This window comes from Pempheris klunzingeri, chromosome 13 (genome assembly GCF_042242105.1).
Source record: "Pempheris klunzingeri isolate RE-2024b chromosome 13, fPemKlu1.hap1, whole genome shotgun sequence".
Classification (NCBI taxonomy): Eukaryota; Metazoa; Chordata; class Actinopteri; order Acropomatiformes; family Pempheridae; genus Pempheris; species Pempheris klunzingeri.
The window spans coordinates 22,180,172-22,196,289 of NC_092024.1; positions in this window are offsets into that span (position 1 = coordinate 22,180,172).

The following is a 16,118-nucleotide window of genomic DNA, read 5'->3' on the forward strand; positions in this document are numbered from 1 at the left end:
ATTACCACATGAATTAGTTTACACATTGATGCAGTGGCCATGAAGGGTCAATATTTTGTCCTCTGAAATGACTGTGGATTCATTTTTAAGGTTAATATATAGATTTGACTTTTATTTGTAGTCTTAAAAAACATTATAGCAAACAAAGCTGAGCATGTTTTTAAATCTCTGTATGAATAATTAAGAAATGTTGTTATTTTCTTTGGTCAACTATTCATTCATTATTTTGTTCTCATGCATACCTCGTGTTCTTATGTGATTGGTTTTTGGTATCTTGTTACATTTCTGAAATGTGATCAGGTCCATCCTAGAAAATGAGATCTCAAAGTCAGCTAGACATACCAGGTTAAATTAAGATAATGTTAATGATGATGATGACGATGGCTGCAATAAGGGCTGCAAACACTGCAAAATATAAGCATAAACATAAGTAAGATTTTAAAAAAAACAAACTACTTACTGCAGCTTTCAGTGTGTAAAATCTTCCTTCTCTCTCTATTTTATGTGAAACACACACTTGTGGAGGCACACTGCCACCTTGAGCTGCTCTTTTCAGTAGCAAATCCCAGAGAGCATGCTTCTCTCCAATGATTCTGGCTTTTTTTATGCAGAGTATACATTTCACCAGAAGATGGAGGCAGCTCACTTCTCAGTGAGGACTTCAGACTGACGGTGCAGACCGTGGAGCGTCCACAGGAGGGAGCTAAACACCACCGCACATGTCCGTGGATGAAAGCGCCAAAGAGCCTTCGAACCGTTGAATGTTTTTTCCTCAGAAATCTAATATGAAAGTGTGGTTTTACTGTGACAGCTCCTGCAGATTGAAAAGTCTTTGAAGAAGCTCAAGTATGCTTTCTGACAACACTAAAGGTTATTCCACCCCAAGAGTAAGACCCGTATCGCTTCAAATAACTTGCTTTATGGCCTTAAAATAAAGACTAACAGTTAATAGAAATGTTTCTTTAGTTTGAGCCCGTCTGCATTTAGCAAAAACACGGCAGTGTAGCATTTCCTCTTGGAGAGGAACTTTCTAATAAAGCAGAGTCAGACCCCCTCTGAGCCCTGCTGTGATTACTTTGGTTGGTATTGACACATTATCTGCCAACACCTCCATGTGTTTCAGCATCTGATAGACTGAGGTTTTTCTCTAATGCAGCTTTTCCACCGAGATCCAGGCCGCAGAGTAATTGTCCGCGCAGCACCAGGAGTCGCTCTGTCTGACTGTAATTCTATAATATCAGGGTTGGCTATGACAATAATCCCCGGGGCTCATCGTGCGTCGCCAAAACTGTTTCACAAACTCAAATGTATGTATGAGAATCTGAGATTGCGGAAAAGGGAAGACTCTGTGGCTCTGGAGCTCCAGTCAGCAGACTCTTTTAGAGAAGAAAAGAGTTTGTGAAGTTACAGCAGCTCAGTTTTGCTGTCTGACTGAAAAAAAACCCAGAAAAAGTATAAAATATTTTAGTGGATCTTTGGCTGCTTCTGCTTGTTCCCAGTGTCCCCATCATTTTTATTCAAAGTCATGCAGGTCTAGCTTGTGTTTGTGTGTTATGAGATTAGATAAAAAGACAACTCCTAGTCTTAAAACCTTAATAGGACGCTGCCTTAAGAACAGAACAGGAGGCAGGATGTAAAAAGAGCAGCAGCCTGCTCTGCCCAGCTGGTGCATCTTCACACACACAGTCAAAATCACGCCTGATCAAAGCTTCACTGGTGAATCTATAAAGAAATGCTCAAAGACGAGTGGAATGCATAAATAGTTTAGGTCTGGCACGGTATTATCATGTACTGTGTACTGTGCTCACCTGTATGTCCTTCATGACTGTTTTCAAAAGAAAAGGTAATTTTAGAAACTTAAAGGGGCAACAACACGCCGTAAACAATTTTGAATGTATAATTATAGACAAAAGAGGCAAAAACAGGAAAAAGACATATCACAAACAACATAATTTTAGATTGTTTTGCTGTGTATTTCAGTCAGCGTGTAAAGATGGTAGGAATGATATAGTTCAACTGTCAACCAGCTGATAAATCACAAGATAAGAAAGGAGACAGGAGTGATGTCCAGACTGAGGTGAGAAGACAGGATCAGACGCAAAACAGTGTTTTAGTTCAAATCTTCCAAAAGTCACAATAAAAACACAAACAAGCGCTAAAAAAGAAGCAGAGTGATGGTGCAGCGTCTGAGAGAGAGTGATTATATACTGACAAGAGGCTTCAAAATTCAAAACAGGAAAACATGACTGCTACTTTTAGCCTGCATTGTTTTGGAATTTTAGCGTCCGTGTTGCTTATCGTGGACTTTTTATGGACTAGAAATGATTATACCAGCGGTGATTTCCAGACACAGACAGGAAGAGGACTGAGCTAGAAATAATTTCTCTCTTTCATCATATATTTAGTGAAAGGACTTTTCTCTCCATACTGGAACATGTCTTGGAGGATAAGGATGAATGAATAATGTTATCAGAAGGGTTTGGGCCAAAACTAGTCTTTTTTTTCTGCTGTTTAACCCGTGATTTCATCACCAGGCACAGCATTTGGACTAATGAATAGAGTCTTCCCTACAATACAGAGTATTAACAGGTGTAGCGTGTATGTAGGTATCTCCTGCAATGACAAATAAGGTTGTCCTAGAAACATTGTTTGTTCAAAAGGCTGAAAAAGTGGTGTGTTGTTTGGCTTACAATGTGCTTGAGTGAAGAGATTTCCAGTCACGGTTTTCTCTTCATCATTTAGGAGATCTTTCCCTAAAGTTATATCCAGTTCCCTAAACATGAAAACAAGCACTAAAAGTGTCCCCTTTGTCCAGGAAAATGGAGACAAAACACTCTGGTGTCATTTGAACTTCAAGAACACACACACAGCACATACTAAAACATGTGACACATAAAACATCGGCCCATGTGATTTACACTCAGCTGTCAGTTCACAAAGCAAAAGCTTCTAATACAACACAGATAAATCCTACCTAAACTGGAGGTTTATTTCTGCTCCATTAAACTGAGGCTTGTTTCAATTCTATATCAATAATAAAAGACTAAATACTAGATGAAGGGCTGCAGGGCTGTTTCAGAAGTATCTCTGTTTCGGTGAAATCTAGTTTGTAACCGTCGATAATTCACCTATTGACCTTTCACAAGAATGAAAATGACGAGGCGTCTAATCACATAATGAACTGCAGAACATTTAAATCAATGATCACATTTTTAAAGGATGGAGGCTGAACTAAACACACACATCACACACACTCGGGAACTCGAGCTTGATATTGTGCAAATATTGAATCATGAATATGTGGTAGTTCTATATTTCCATCTCTGAATAGTTACACTGTATATAATCAATAAAATCCTCTTGTACATAAACAGGTAATCTGTACTGCTTTACCACTACTGGTTGGGGGGGAAGGCTGAGCTGCAATTTTCTGCATGCAGGACCTATTTATTCCTGTTTCTGAGACAGTCGGACCCATTCAGCTTATGCACAATCTCCACCATTTACCTCCAGTCTATTTCTGTGACATATTTACGCCAGCGTGTCAGGCTCTGTGAATCTACCTGTGTTCGGTGGAGCGAGATCATTTTACACAGGACGCCTTTGGAAATAAACATTTGCACTTATTATATGTCGCATGCCTCTTTAAGAGCAAACACATGCGCGCACAGACACACGTGTGAGCTCAGTAGAAGACAGATAAGAACATGCATGCACACACAGAAGGCATTCATAGCGGGCGGTAATAACATAGTGCTGGTTTTGAGAGGCCGGCCACAGTTCTGCGGGCAGAGGGGGTACATACAGGAGATGTTATTGCTCTATATGTTTATAACGCTGCCATGGAAAAATAAGAGGCTCAGCCACAGGCATTTCCTCAGTTCCTCTCTCCCCAGTCACCTCTCCAAGCCTGTGTGGGAGGGAGGCGGTGAGCGTTTAGATGAGGGCTGAGCACATGTCACACTTCATCATTTTCAGAAATAGGCATCCTAATTTCTCTTTCTCTTTTTGCATACACTCTATCACAAAGCCCTTTCACCACCCGCCTCTTGTTTCTTTACCCACCGCGACTCTATTGTCTGGATTCAGGCAGCTTTGACCCTTGCAATTGTCTTATTTACTCGAAATGTTGATTTAGTGTAATGTTAGAGACATGGGAATTCAAACATAAATATTTGAAGGGGAATATCTGGTGCATCTATTGTTTAGTTTAGACTCATATGTGACTCCCTTCTGGTTGCTTATACTGTTGGCCGCTAAAGAGTTTAAGTTTCACCGCTGTGCTGTTTGAAGTTGCTCCGACTTGGAGTTCAGCTGGAATCAGGAATCATTTTTCAAATTTTGTATCTAAGTGTTGTCACGCTCGATGTCAGTTGTTGTTGTTGTTGTCAGCTCAGGTTGCCGTTACAAGTAACCAAGGCAAAAACATTTACACTGGAGCCTGGTCGGGCTTAAAGGGTCGAACTTTTGGTCTAAGTTTGTATGTTTTAGTGTCAAAATGCCATTTTCCCTCACGTGAACTGATGTAAGTTTCTGCATGATGATGTTGCTACATACACTCCTCACAAAAAGTTAGGGATATTCAGCTTTCAGGTGAAATCTCAGGATGAACCTAAAATGCATTCTAACCTTTCCAGGTGAACTTAATGTGACCTTCTCTAAACTTTTGAATGCACATGTCCAACTGTTCAGTGTCTCAGTACTTTCTGCACCAGCTGCTGTTCTCTAACAAGAAGCTTAACAGCAACATTCACAACAGGTTTGATCCATGAATCCACCAATACATTTCCTGCTTCAGTTAGAATTGGTATTTAAACAGTCCTCCTCATCCTGCTGTTCACATTCTGACATCATGAGACCAAGACGACACCTAACAGTTGATCAGCAGCACCTCAACACTGGAGGCTTCAAACAGGAAGTCCTCAGACGGAGGTGTTCACTGAGCTTAGAGGGTCACAGAGTGTCATCAGGAGGTTGGAACAGTGATACAGAGACTGGAAGAGTCACAGAAAGGAGAGGAGTGGACGTCCTTTGGCCACGTCCCAATTTATTGAGACACTGAACATGTTTTGTTGTGGTATACCTACCACTGTTGGTAGATTTTCTTTCAATAAATTGTTTAAGATGAATAAAATCACCAGTGCATGCTTCTACTTAAATGCCCTACTTTCATGATATAATATCACTGTAGCATTCACTTTTTACATTTTCCATAAATTTCACCTGAAAGTCGAATATCCCTAACTTTTTGTGAGTAGTGTATAAACCCCCCCCCCTTTCTCTTTGTGACTGAGCCAAGTCAGTGTGTTATTTATCTTCTAAATAAGCTTGTTAGTCTTCCACATTTTGACTTTTTTTCTTCCCTCTCTCATAACTTCTTTTTTCAAAACTCTATTACTGTCGTAGTTTTCCACCAGGGACAGACGAGAGGTGGAAGCGCCGAGATTCTCTTTAGATATCTCGAGCGAACCGTAGCTGTTCAACAAGAGAAGAACATTATTCTGTGCTGCTCTCTCTGTCTGTCTGTCTGTCTGTCTGTCTGTCTTTATGTGTGTGTGTGTGAGACACAGACACACAGGCAGACAGACAGAACGACATGTATGGAGAAATGCGTTTTCAGTGAACTGTGTGTGTCCCTGTGTGTGGCGTTGAGGGAGAGGAGGGCGTCAGCACTGTCATCTTTTTGCTTGCTGTTTACTGGGCATTTCTATTTAAAGAGCTCAGAGAGGAAGGCAGGTGGAGTCCCCCTTTAAGGTTTTTTTTGTGCTTCAAACAAAGTTTGAAACCAATAATCCAATATTCATGTGTACAACCAAGTGCAACGCCACGTCTTCTTGGAGAGACTGGACTAAAGGGACATTTGCTGTTTCTTAGCCATCTTATCGCTTCAAGCAAAGCCCTTCGGAGCAGCTACAAATACTTTTTCAACACATTCAAAGTCCCAGTGTTAAGCATACTGAGACCTTTGTACTTTCAGAAAGAAGATACACAAAATGTGCATTTCTACATCAGCCAAACATGAGCAGGATTCACTCATATATGGCACCACAACGCTAGACAGGAAGGCCGAAATGATTTGTTCATATTGTGCTTCAATTATATTCCCTCAGAGTCTGTGCTTACATTCTTTTATTTACTTTGTGTATATAGTGTAATGATGGGCTTTGCACACAGTTACAGAACAGGTAATCCAGAAGGTTGGCAGTGGAGATGATTACTGAGCCTTCCTCAAGACTTCAAGGCGTGCATGTCAGCTATTCAACATGCAAAGGCTCTGCAGAGCTTTAAATCCAGCCTTACCCTCAGCATGCCCTGGTCGGAGCTACTGTGGCAGCGACTGGGTGGATAACATGGGTATGGTGGAGGCGTCATCAGTGTTGAACCAGCTTTCTATGATTCTAAGGATAACATTCGAAGATTAAGGTTTTCTCGGCTCTTCTTTTTTGCCCCGCTTTCATTTATTTCCCTATCATATGTCTATTAAACTAAGCTTCAAGGACACAGGAAGCGAAGGAAATTAAACTTATTCTAGTATTTCACCAAGTCACTCTAAATGATAGTGTCAGCCTATAATGTGAATGTAAATAACAGCTGAAATCATGTCACATTCAATTATTTTCAGATATAGCTATCCTCTGCTCGTCTCTGCTCCTCTGAAGCCGGCTCTCTGTTTGTGATCCAAAGAATAATTAGGCCTTGGAGCATGGCGGTGAATGTTTGGTCTCACTCTGTTCGGCTTTAAAGAGAATGCTCTTTTTGGATGCTGCTGTACGAGCGCACATATCCCTTAAAAAGGCAGAACTGTAGCTGCTCATGCCTCTGATGTGCCATCCAACTTTAAAATACAGCTTTGCGAGCACAGTCTTCTTCAAAGCCTTCTTTTCTTTTCTTTCCCCCCCCCCCTCCTTTGGTTTTTTTGCCCTCTTCTGCCAGCACCAACTCGGCTCTGCCTGCCCGTGACATGATGAGTGGAACTGAGCGAAGAAGTCGGGTGAGAAGCCTGAAAAGAACTGCAGCTAATTCATGAAAGCCACTATCTCATAAACTAAAAAGGACTTATAGGAGCATGAAAAATACAGAGAACCCCCCCATAAAATGTGACATTGAGCCGCTGGTGTTTTGTGTTGATCACCATTCTATTTAGGATTCACTGCAAGTAATCAGCGTGAAAAAACCACTCCTTTCATTCTCTTTGACTTCGAGGCCTAATGGCTTTTTTAGTAACGACTTTGTGTCTTTAACGGCACAAACATCATTAACCCAGGCCATTGTTATTCTAATCTCTCTCTGTCAGCGGCCTCAGAGGCAGGACCCTCGCCACGTTGAAACAGTTTCCTCATTGTGAGTCCGGAGGGAGGGGGAATGGAGGTGGTGAGGCGGCTGCTTCGACCGCTGCCACCTGAGCGGGCATCGGCGTCCAGAAATCCTTATATTTAGGGTGGTCCAACCTGCCATCTCCAAACCACGTCCTCCTGGCTCTCCTCTTTATGTGGTCCTGATTCCACCTCCCACCATCCCTTTCACCCTCTCTCCACACAACCTCTCTCACAAAAAGCCCCTCACACGATGAACAAAGTTTCACTGGCCCTCATTTGTTGACTTATCTGGCATGGCAGCGATTCGCCTTTTAAAAAAACATCTTTAAACACCGTTTGTTGGGCTTGTATTGCAGAAGGGAGGTGGCGGACTGTTGTCCTCCCCTCTCAGACACACAGGAAGAGCCTCTGCCATCCCCTCCACGACTTGAGCAGGTGCAAAGACAAGGCTCAATGACATCTTTGTACCAAATCGAAGAAGTTTGGGGGTTTAACAGCGCTCCTGGCCAGGCCCTACACCACCTCCCCTCCATCTGCCTGTGGGGGAATGTGAGAAGTTAGTGGTGACAGGCTGCAGAGGGGGAAACCATATATCCTGAAGCGACACAGACACCAAAGGTAGTTGGTTTTTGGCTTCCATGGCTGCCTGTCACATTGCTTTTATCACACGCTGCTCCGGCCTTTTACTGGCTGTAGTAATTCATCTTGGCCCAGTGTTGCATTGAAGCACAGTTCACAATAGAAACTCACAATGGCAAGTCCTGTTTCGTAACTGGGACTTAGCAGCAAAATGCTTTAACTGCTCTATAATCCAGGGATCTCCATGGTCAGAGATCATTTAGGGAAGCCGTATCAACAGGACGTAAAAGCAATAGTCAGTAACATTATGTCTAAATAACTTGTTAATTGAGAGAGCACATTAGTTGTTCAGTTAATTAACCGTCTCTTACTGACTTCTGGCTGTAATGTTGTTCCCTTAGAATCACAGGTGCTGTAACAGGTGGCCATATGCTCGAAATGGCAAGAAAGTGATTTCCAGTGTTGTCTCGCAGCCTTTATTTTTTGGATACTATCCCAGATTTATGTCCGCTGGGATGTTTTCCAAGTTTCAATTTCCTCCTCTACCTTTCTGCTGCTAACAGATGTGACAATCCTGCCACCTGTTTGTCCATGATGTGCTTTAAAAAGTATCGCTCTTGTATAACTTGACTTACTTTTTCCATTTTAGAAGAAGATGATGGAGCTGCAGCCAAAATGTGGGTGGGTGAACAAATAATAACACATGTAGACTGTAGTAAAACTGTAGTAAAACCTGCATACAATTCACAAAAGCCTCAGCCACCATTTGATTAACTCTCAAACCCCATTTAAACTTTATACCATAAAAATAGCAACATACACGGTCTTTCCTCTGTGATAATGGTGCCTAAAGTTACAGTAAGAATGATGCATCATGCGTATTACCGCCTCACTCTGGACTTTAATAGAGCAAAGATTAATATAGAAGCTGAACATCAGAAAGCCAGAGGCCAAGAGGAGGACTCATTTTCTGAGATCAGGGCATGCTGGTCAGAAAGACAGTAGTCTTGAATAGAAGACAGGCGGTGGAGGCGGTGATGAGAACTGAGGAGCTGGGTGGTAAAAACTGGATTAAACTTGTTTATGAATTTAGTGGTAATAAAAAAAATGAATGCAAATATCCAGTCAGTGTTTATGTTCCACTCTGTAATGCTGTATAAGGCCAACGCGTCTCTTAATCAGTGCCTCCAAGAGCCGTCGCAGCACATTTGTTATGCGTGGTGTTTATTTCTGAGCTGATTCGGAGCCTAATGATCAGCCACGATAAGCCGTCGCCTCTCACTCCCAGAACGCGGAGAGTGTGAGCTTTTATTATTCCTGGAGCTGGTCCCACGGCCCGAGCCTCTGCAGCCCACTCTGGATTTCATGGAGCTTTCAGGCGGTGACCTCGGGAACAATGTGGGGTGCTGTGCTGATTCTGGGGACCAAGTGGGCCCAACTGCCCCCACCTGCTAGCGGCTTTACTGGCCTGGCCCTGGGCCCCGAGGCCCGACTCTACACTGCAAAAAACATCATCACTTTTTCTGTTGTTAATTATTTTTCACCCATATTTAGTCAAATTGCTGATTCAAATCAAAGCAACTGAGCTGGAACAGCTAGAAAGCAAACTGTAAGGAGTGATTTACTGTAAGCTGTGTCATTTCTTGTTCCCCTTAAAACCGTTGAAAATCAAATGGTAGCTTTAAAACTGAACATGATTTCACCTGTTTATGTCCTTTATTTATCTGAGGGTTTTGGTAGCTATTTTTGCAGAAATTTCACAACATATGCAGCCAGTTGTTGATAAGCTGATAAGGGTGCATGTTGTCATCTCTGTGAAGGAAAGCACATCCACACATGAGATGACACGTGTCCCTGAGCGGATTCCTGTTGAGCCTTGTCAGATCACAATAAGCCAAGCACTGTAGTTTCCATTGTTTCAAATGATTTTAGACAGTGGCGGAAACACTACATACATTTCAATCAATCAATCTTTATTTATATAGTGCCAATTCATGACAGCGTTATCTCCAGACGCTTTCCATAAAGAGCAGGTCTAGACCGAACTCTTTAATTAAGAGACAGACTCAACGATTCAGGAATTTAAAATGAAGGATTCAAGAATCCCCACATGAGCAGCATCAGATATTATATTAGACAACAGTGGCAGGAAGAACTCCCCAACTCCATTTCCTACAGTACAGATTTTCTGTTTTGGAGGAACAAAAAAACCTACAAAGACTTTTAGTTTACAAGATGCCCATTTATTTTTTTTTTGCAGGGAACAGCTTTCTGATACTTCATGGGCATCCGGCTGGGGGAGGAGGAGCTGCAGGGAGAGAATGTGTGTGGTGGGGGTTTGTTACAGTGATCCTTCACTCAGCTGTCTCACACACACACACACACACACACACACTTTAATGGCCACAGTCAAATCAGCTGCCATTGTGTGGACACACTTTTTGTACCTAGATATTTGTGATCCCAAGTACTCAGTGTTAACCATCACAGATGCGTGCCTTAAAGTCCGACCCTTACCTGAGCCATAGTCTAAAAGTCGTAACCCTTCAACAGTCCAAGATATCAAAAAATGCCTCCACTTTGCCCTTAATCTTCACTTTCCAAACCTCTGTTTATTTCCTAAAATGCCATTTATTTCCATAAATGTCTCCACCTTCCCAGAATTCTTCATGTTCCAAAAATGTCGTCTCTATGAAGCTCAAATACTCTAATTGGTCCCCATGAAGATAGAAGAACCAGAGGGTGCGCACACACACAGACACACACACACACACACACACACACACACACACACACACACACACACACACACACACACACACACACACACACACACTGTAGCGTAGGTCACATGGCCTTTCTGGATGTGCTCTTCCCCACCTGCCCTGGCTGTAATGGGGGTCCACATGTGAACAGGGGTAGATTGTGATGCGGCACAAAGCTGGCACAGAGACGATGGGGGATAAACACCCTTTAAGCTCATAACCAGGCCGTTAGAAAAACATTACTCACTGTTCTCCTGTTTCTCTGAGCCGCCTCTGTCCGCCCCCTCACCGTCATGCCCTCTGCCTTCTGTCAGGACTGTTTCCAAGAAAACAGGAGCATTAATCACATACAGTATTTGTCTGGATTCTGAGGCTCTGGGGTGATATAACCAAGTGTGTCTGCATGTAATATTGGCAATTATAGGTCTGGAAAATACAAATATAAATACAAACATCCTGGTGTTTTACTTCAGTACATACAGACCATAACATGTGAAAATATTTGTTTTCCTGAAATGGTTCCTGTTTATTTTTACAGTAAATATGTACAATTAAGAATTGATGCAGTACATAAATAAAATAGCAGAAATAAATCACTCTTTTCTTCTAAATGTTACTATATTTATTAAGTACAGATTCCAGCCTTAAGATTACTTCACCTGATTTAAGATTTGTTTTTTTCTTTTTTCAAAATATCATAAATCAATCACTATATATTTAAGACATTAAACAGCCATGAAGAGAACCTGCCCGACTCATTACACCGATATCAAACATGTAAATGTACATATATACCGTCCACCAACAAACACTGTATTCACACAGATTAACTGCCAGGTGTAGCGGCTGTAGGTGCAGTTTGTTTCACTTCAGGGCTAAAGAGAGACAGGTTGTTTGACTGACAGCTGTGTTAGTCTAACACACCCAGCTGTGGTAGATAGACGGTAAAAATTCAATCTGGCATCCTCCGTTTGAGCAGCACGGCCATAAGATGTCTTCTTCTGCATTTTGGATAATTATGTAAAGCTACAACACAGTGAAGATGACAGATGCACTAAGTGGGCTGATTAAACAAGCATTGGTTAAACTTGCAAATCAGCTTGTTAATCATCCTCTGTTGTTTGAAATACAGGCAATCACAGTTTATTTAGCACCACATCTGCTTCTTATCAGCCGTAATAGATTGTGCTAGTTCTGTGTATTGTTACGGTGAATGAGACGCTTATATGACAAACTCATCCAGTACGTAGCAGACACACAGTGCATCACTTTGATAAAAGGATTTCCCTCAGAAACCTTCATAAAATACGTTACAACTGCATCTGTTATTATGTTCTGTTATGATTAGTGGAGAGGTTTGTTTTTAGCTGAATAGTTTACCTCAGTTTCCAGACGCTTCTCGTGAATGTATACTCTATTCATTAATCTATTCATTGTAAGTTACTGAAGAGCTTGATTCCAGAGTTATAAAGAAAATCCAGGTTAGAAGTTTGATAGACTCGATCAAAGCTTCAGCATCCACATCCAGGCAACAACTAAATCAGGATTTTATCATCTCACATGAAGAGCAAGACTCAAAGAACTGTTACACTGGCTTCCAGTTACTTATTTAATAGATTTTAAAATGCGGCTGCTCCTGTATAAATCACTGGCCAGTACATTTCTTAACTTCTTCAGATCTTTAGGAACGAGTCAAGCGGTAGAACCTCGAGAACCAAACACCGGGAAGCTGCTTTTAGCAGAGATGCTGTGCACATATGGAACCAAATGTACCCCAACCCACTACTTTCAAATCTAAATTTACAGCTCAGCTGTTCTGCTGTGCCTTGAGTGACTGGTTTCTCTCCTGCGCTTTTATTTAACCTGTCGCCTTTTAACTTTCTACTGCACTGTAACTGTATTTCATTTCATCTTATGTATTTTATTTCACGTTCATTTCGAATTTCATTTTATTATCTTGGCCTTATTCTGTTGTATTGCTTTGTGTCAGCAGCCAACTATACTGTTTATTCTATTTGCATTTGGGTGTAAATAACTAATGTGGCGGATTAAAATGGTGACACATTGCCTTTTTGATTATGCATTGTTGTCAATGAATACTTAATCTGTGTACTAGACTAGAAAACTATAGATCTCTGCCAGGTGATCACTACTAAACCTAACTATAACCTGAACTAAAAGCCCAGCTGCTTCAGGAAACACTACCTGATTAGGGAACAGATTTCGACACAACAGCTGTTAACATCCGCCTCACTTACTGCCAAGATGGCGGAGAAGAAAACAGAAATGGGGATTTATTCATGTCACATTGGGCCTAACTTCAGTGGATCATAACATATCAGGGATGGAATTATTCAAATGCAGATGCTCTGGTTCAAAACAAGGCCAAAAAAGGTCAAGCTGCAGACAGACAGACAGACACACACACACACAAAACCTAGAGCAGGATCCCCTCCAGGCTTATGCCTGGCAGAGATGATAAGTAATTAGTATTTTGCCAGCGTAAAAGAACACAATCCAGTATGAGCTTGAAGTGAAGCAGCTTAAAATCTACACTAAGTCACGGTGATGGCAGGACACTCACCTGTGCTTGAGCTGCAGTTGCAGTCAATTTATCGCTGCTGGAACTAAAACCCAAGTGTGCTTATGTTTCAGAAGCAGAACAGCACACGTTACACGACAGCTGATAAATCCACAGATGCAAACATAACAAAGACTAGATAAACACATTGGTACACATAATGTGACCAGGCTAGGCAAGAGGGCATATCATTTTTAAATGTCTTTTCAACATAAATATGTATCTACAAACCTATACAGACCATCCTCTGTCTTTCTCTCATGCTCTATCTCTCAGTCAATATGTCTGAAAATGCTCTGGTTCGTTTCAGCCCCACTTGACCTGTGCAGTAAACTGGAGAAACAGTGCCACTGAATCGTCAAGAGAGTTAACTGTCACCTTGGACTTGTCAGAGTCACCCATCATTAACATTCATGACAAGTGGGTTGCAATTAAATGATGAAACAATTACCAGTACATAAACCAATACATGTAAAACCTGCCTACTCGACAGTTTCACTGCACACTCAACAGATAAGAATGGCCTTTGTGATTTTAATTTCAATTATTAACGGGGCTTTTTTTTGGTATCTCTATATGCGACTCTACTTCAAGACAGAAGACTGATAATATAATACAAAAATCTATGCTTAAGCTTATTATGGAGGCAGAGCCCTTCACCTCACTGCCCTTGAGCTGATCCAGAGAGTCAAAGATGGACAGGTTAGTTAGTGAAACGTCCTTCTGGAGTAAATTAATTTGTCAGTGAGATGGCTCACAATGAATTGCTCAAGGGCAAACAAGGCAGCCTGCCTCTGTAAATTATTTACTTAAACAATGTTACTCTAAATGCAGAAAAAAGTAATCGATCAGATGATTGCTTAAAGATAAAAAAAAAATAATTTGGTCAGTAGTTGGGTAACATACTACTCTGAATCTAGACTAGATATTGACTATACATTATATGGGAGTTTAATCGAATAGTGCTGTGAAAGTGGTTGCATTTGTGTTCAGGTCTTTTAAAAAGAGGAAGAAAAACTTCCCACTTTATTTGATGTTAGATATATGATGGTTAGATGTATGATGTATGTTACTTTATTGATTATTTTGGTTGTCTAGAAGTGATCCGATCATGTAGCAGACAGGTTTTGCAAATTAGAAATATTTTGTCTCACTGTGTTACAGTAGTGTTGCTGGGTGTTTTGTTGTGCGTGGATGTTAGGATCATTTTTATTGAAGCATTTCATTCATGTGGATCCCAGGAAGAGTAGCTACTGTTGTTACAGAAGATAATGAGAAGCAACCTACTTTAGCCTAAAAAATTAACAATGTCATCATCTGCTACTACTACTACTACTACTACTACTGCTACTACTACTACTACTGCTACTACTACTACTACTGCTACTACTACTGCTGCTGCTACTACTACTACTACTGCTACTACTACTACTACTGCTACTACTACTACTGCTGCTGCAAACTCAACTCTGACATATTGTCATCTTTAAGATGATTAGCACATATCAAGTAATGTTGTAGCACTTATTTGGAGTTGTGTGTGTGCCCATCCGATGCAATGAAGTCCAATACTCTCCTGTCCTTTTAGCTCTGATTTGGTCTCCACCAACTCCTGAGGAAAATATCTGACTCTGTAAATGCTAAATCAAGAGCTAAATTCTTCCATCATGTTCAGTAATTTTGGCAGTCTGCCATTCAGTGTCGGACACGTAGAGTACGGAAGGTGCCGGCGGCATCGGGAAAAGACGCTGAGTGCAGTGAGAGTGAACTGAAACACTAAAGCTGCAGACTGGAAAACGAACACAATGAGCTAAAAGATGCTGAAATGCTCCGCAGGGCTGTGGGGAACTGCAGTCGGGTGTTAGGTATACGCATTAGTGTGAACAGATTTTTTCAGCTGACGCAGATATTTTTCTCCTGAGGTGGATGGAGATCAAATCAGAGCTAAAACCAGAGCAGGTATTGGATTTGAATTCATCAGGTGGCCACAAACTAGAGGCTAATGGAATAACAATGCTGTTCTGTGGTGTTGGTAATCATCGACAACGTGATGAGGTGGTAATGTGTCATGTCTGTGTGTCTGTCAGTCTGTTTTGGATTTCATCTGCCCTCTAGTGGCCAAAATCTATCAGAGTAGCTTAGAAATCTAACAAAATGCAGAAATGTAGCAGCAGCAGCAGGTGAAAATTGGGAATATCAGACAGGCTGAACTGTAGAAAAAAACTAGCTTCCTTCTTATTTGCAGGAAAGCGTCCAAGTTGGGAGACCTGGAAGTTAAATATTTCCCCAGTTCCTCATTAAGTGCTTAAAACAGGAAGTCCTCAATCAGACCGGCGCAGGGATCCCACTGGCCTTTTAGCTCTGCAGGATGTTTGGAGAAATTCCCCCCACTCAGATCAATGCTGCGGTGCCTTTTATTAAATACAGCTGTAATACAGTGTGTCCTGCAGCCCGGCCAAGAATCCGATCTCTTTTTTTTCCTTTTTTTTCCCCCTCTCTGTATTTTTATTCACTGTTCTGCTCTCTTCTGGATGTCTTCACCTCATTGACAGCAGACAGAAGCCAGAGGAGAGATTTGACACCAAACATTCATCTCTCTTCCTGTCTGTCAGCGCTGCTTTTTACCACAGCACCTGTTGAACTGACTGCCATACATGCGTCACCTGCCCGCAGCTTCACCAGCCTCTCAGTATCATATACCCTGCACTGCCTTGTTCTTTCTCTTTTCTCGCTATCAGAGCACCAGAATACCCCACTTAAGTCGAAGTGTTGCGCTTAAGTGTGCATACTTGTGGCGCCTCCAAAAATGAGTAAAAAAAATACAAAATCTAAATTTAATTTAAAGAACTAATCTTCACACATAAAATCAAGTACATC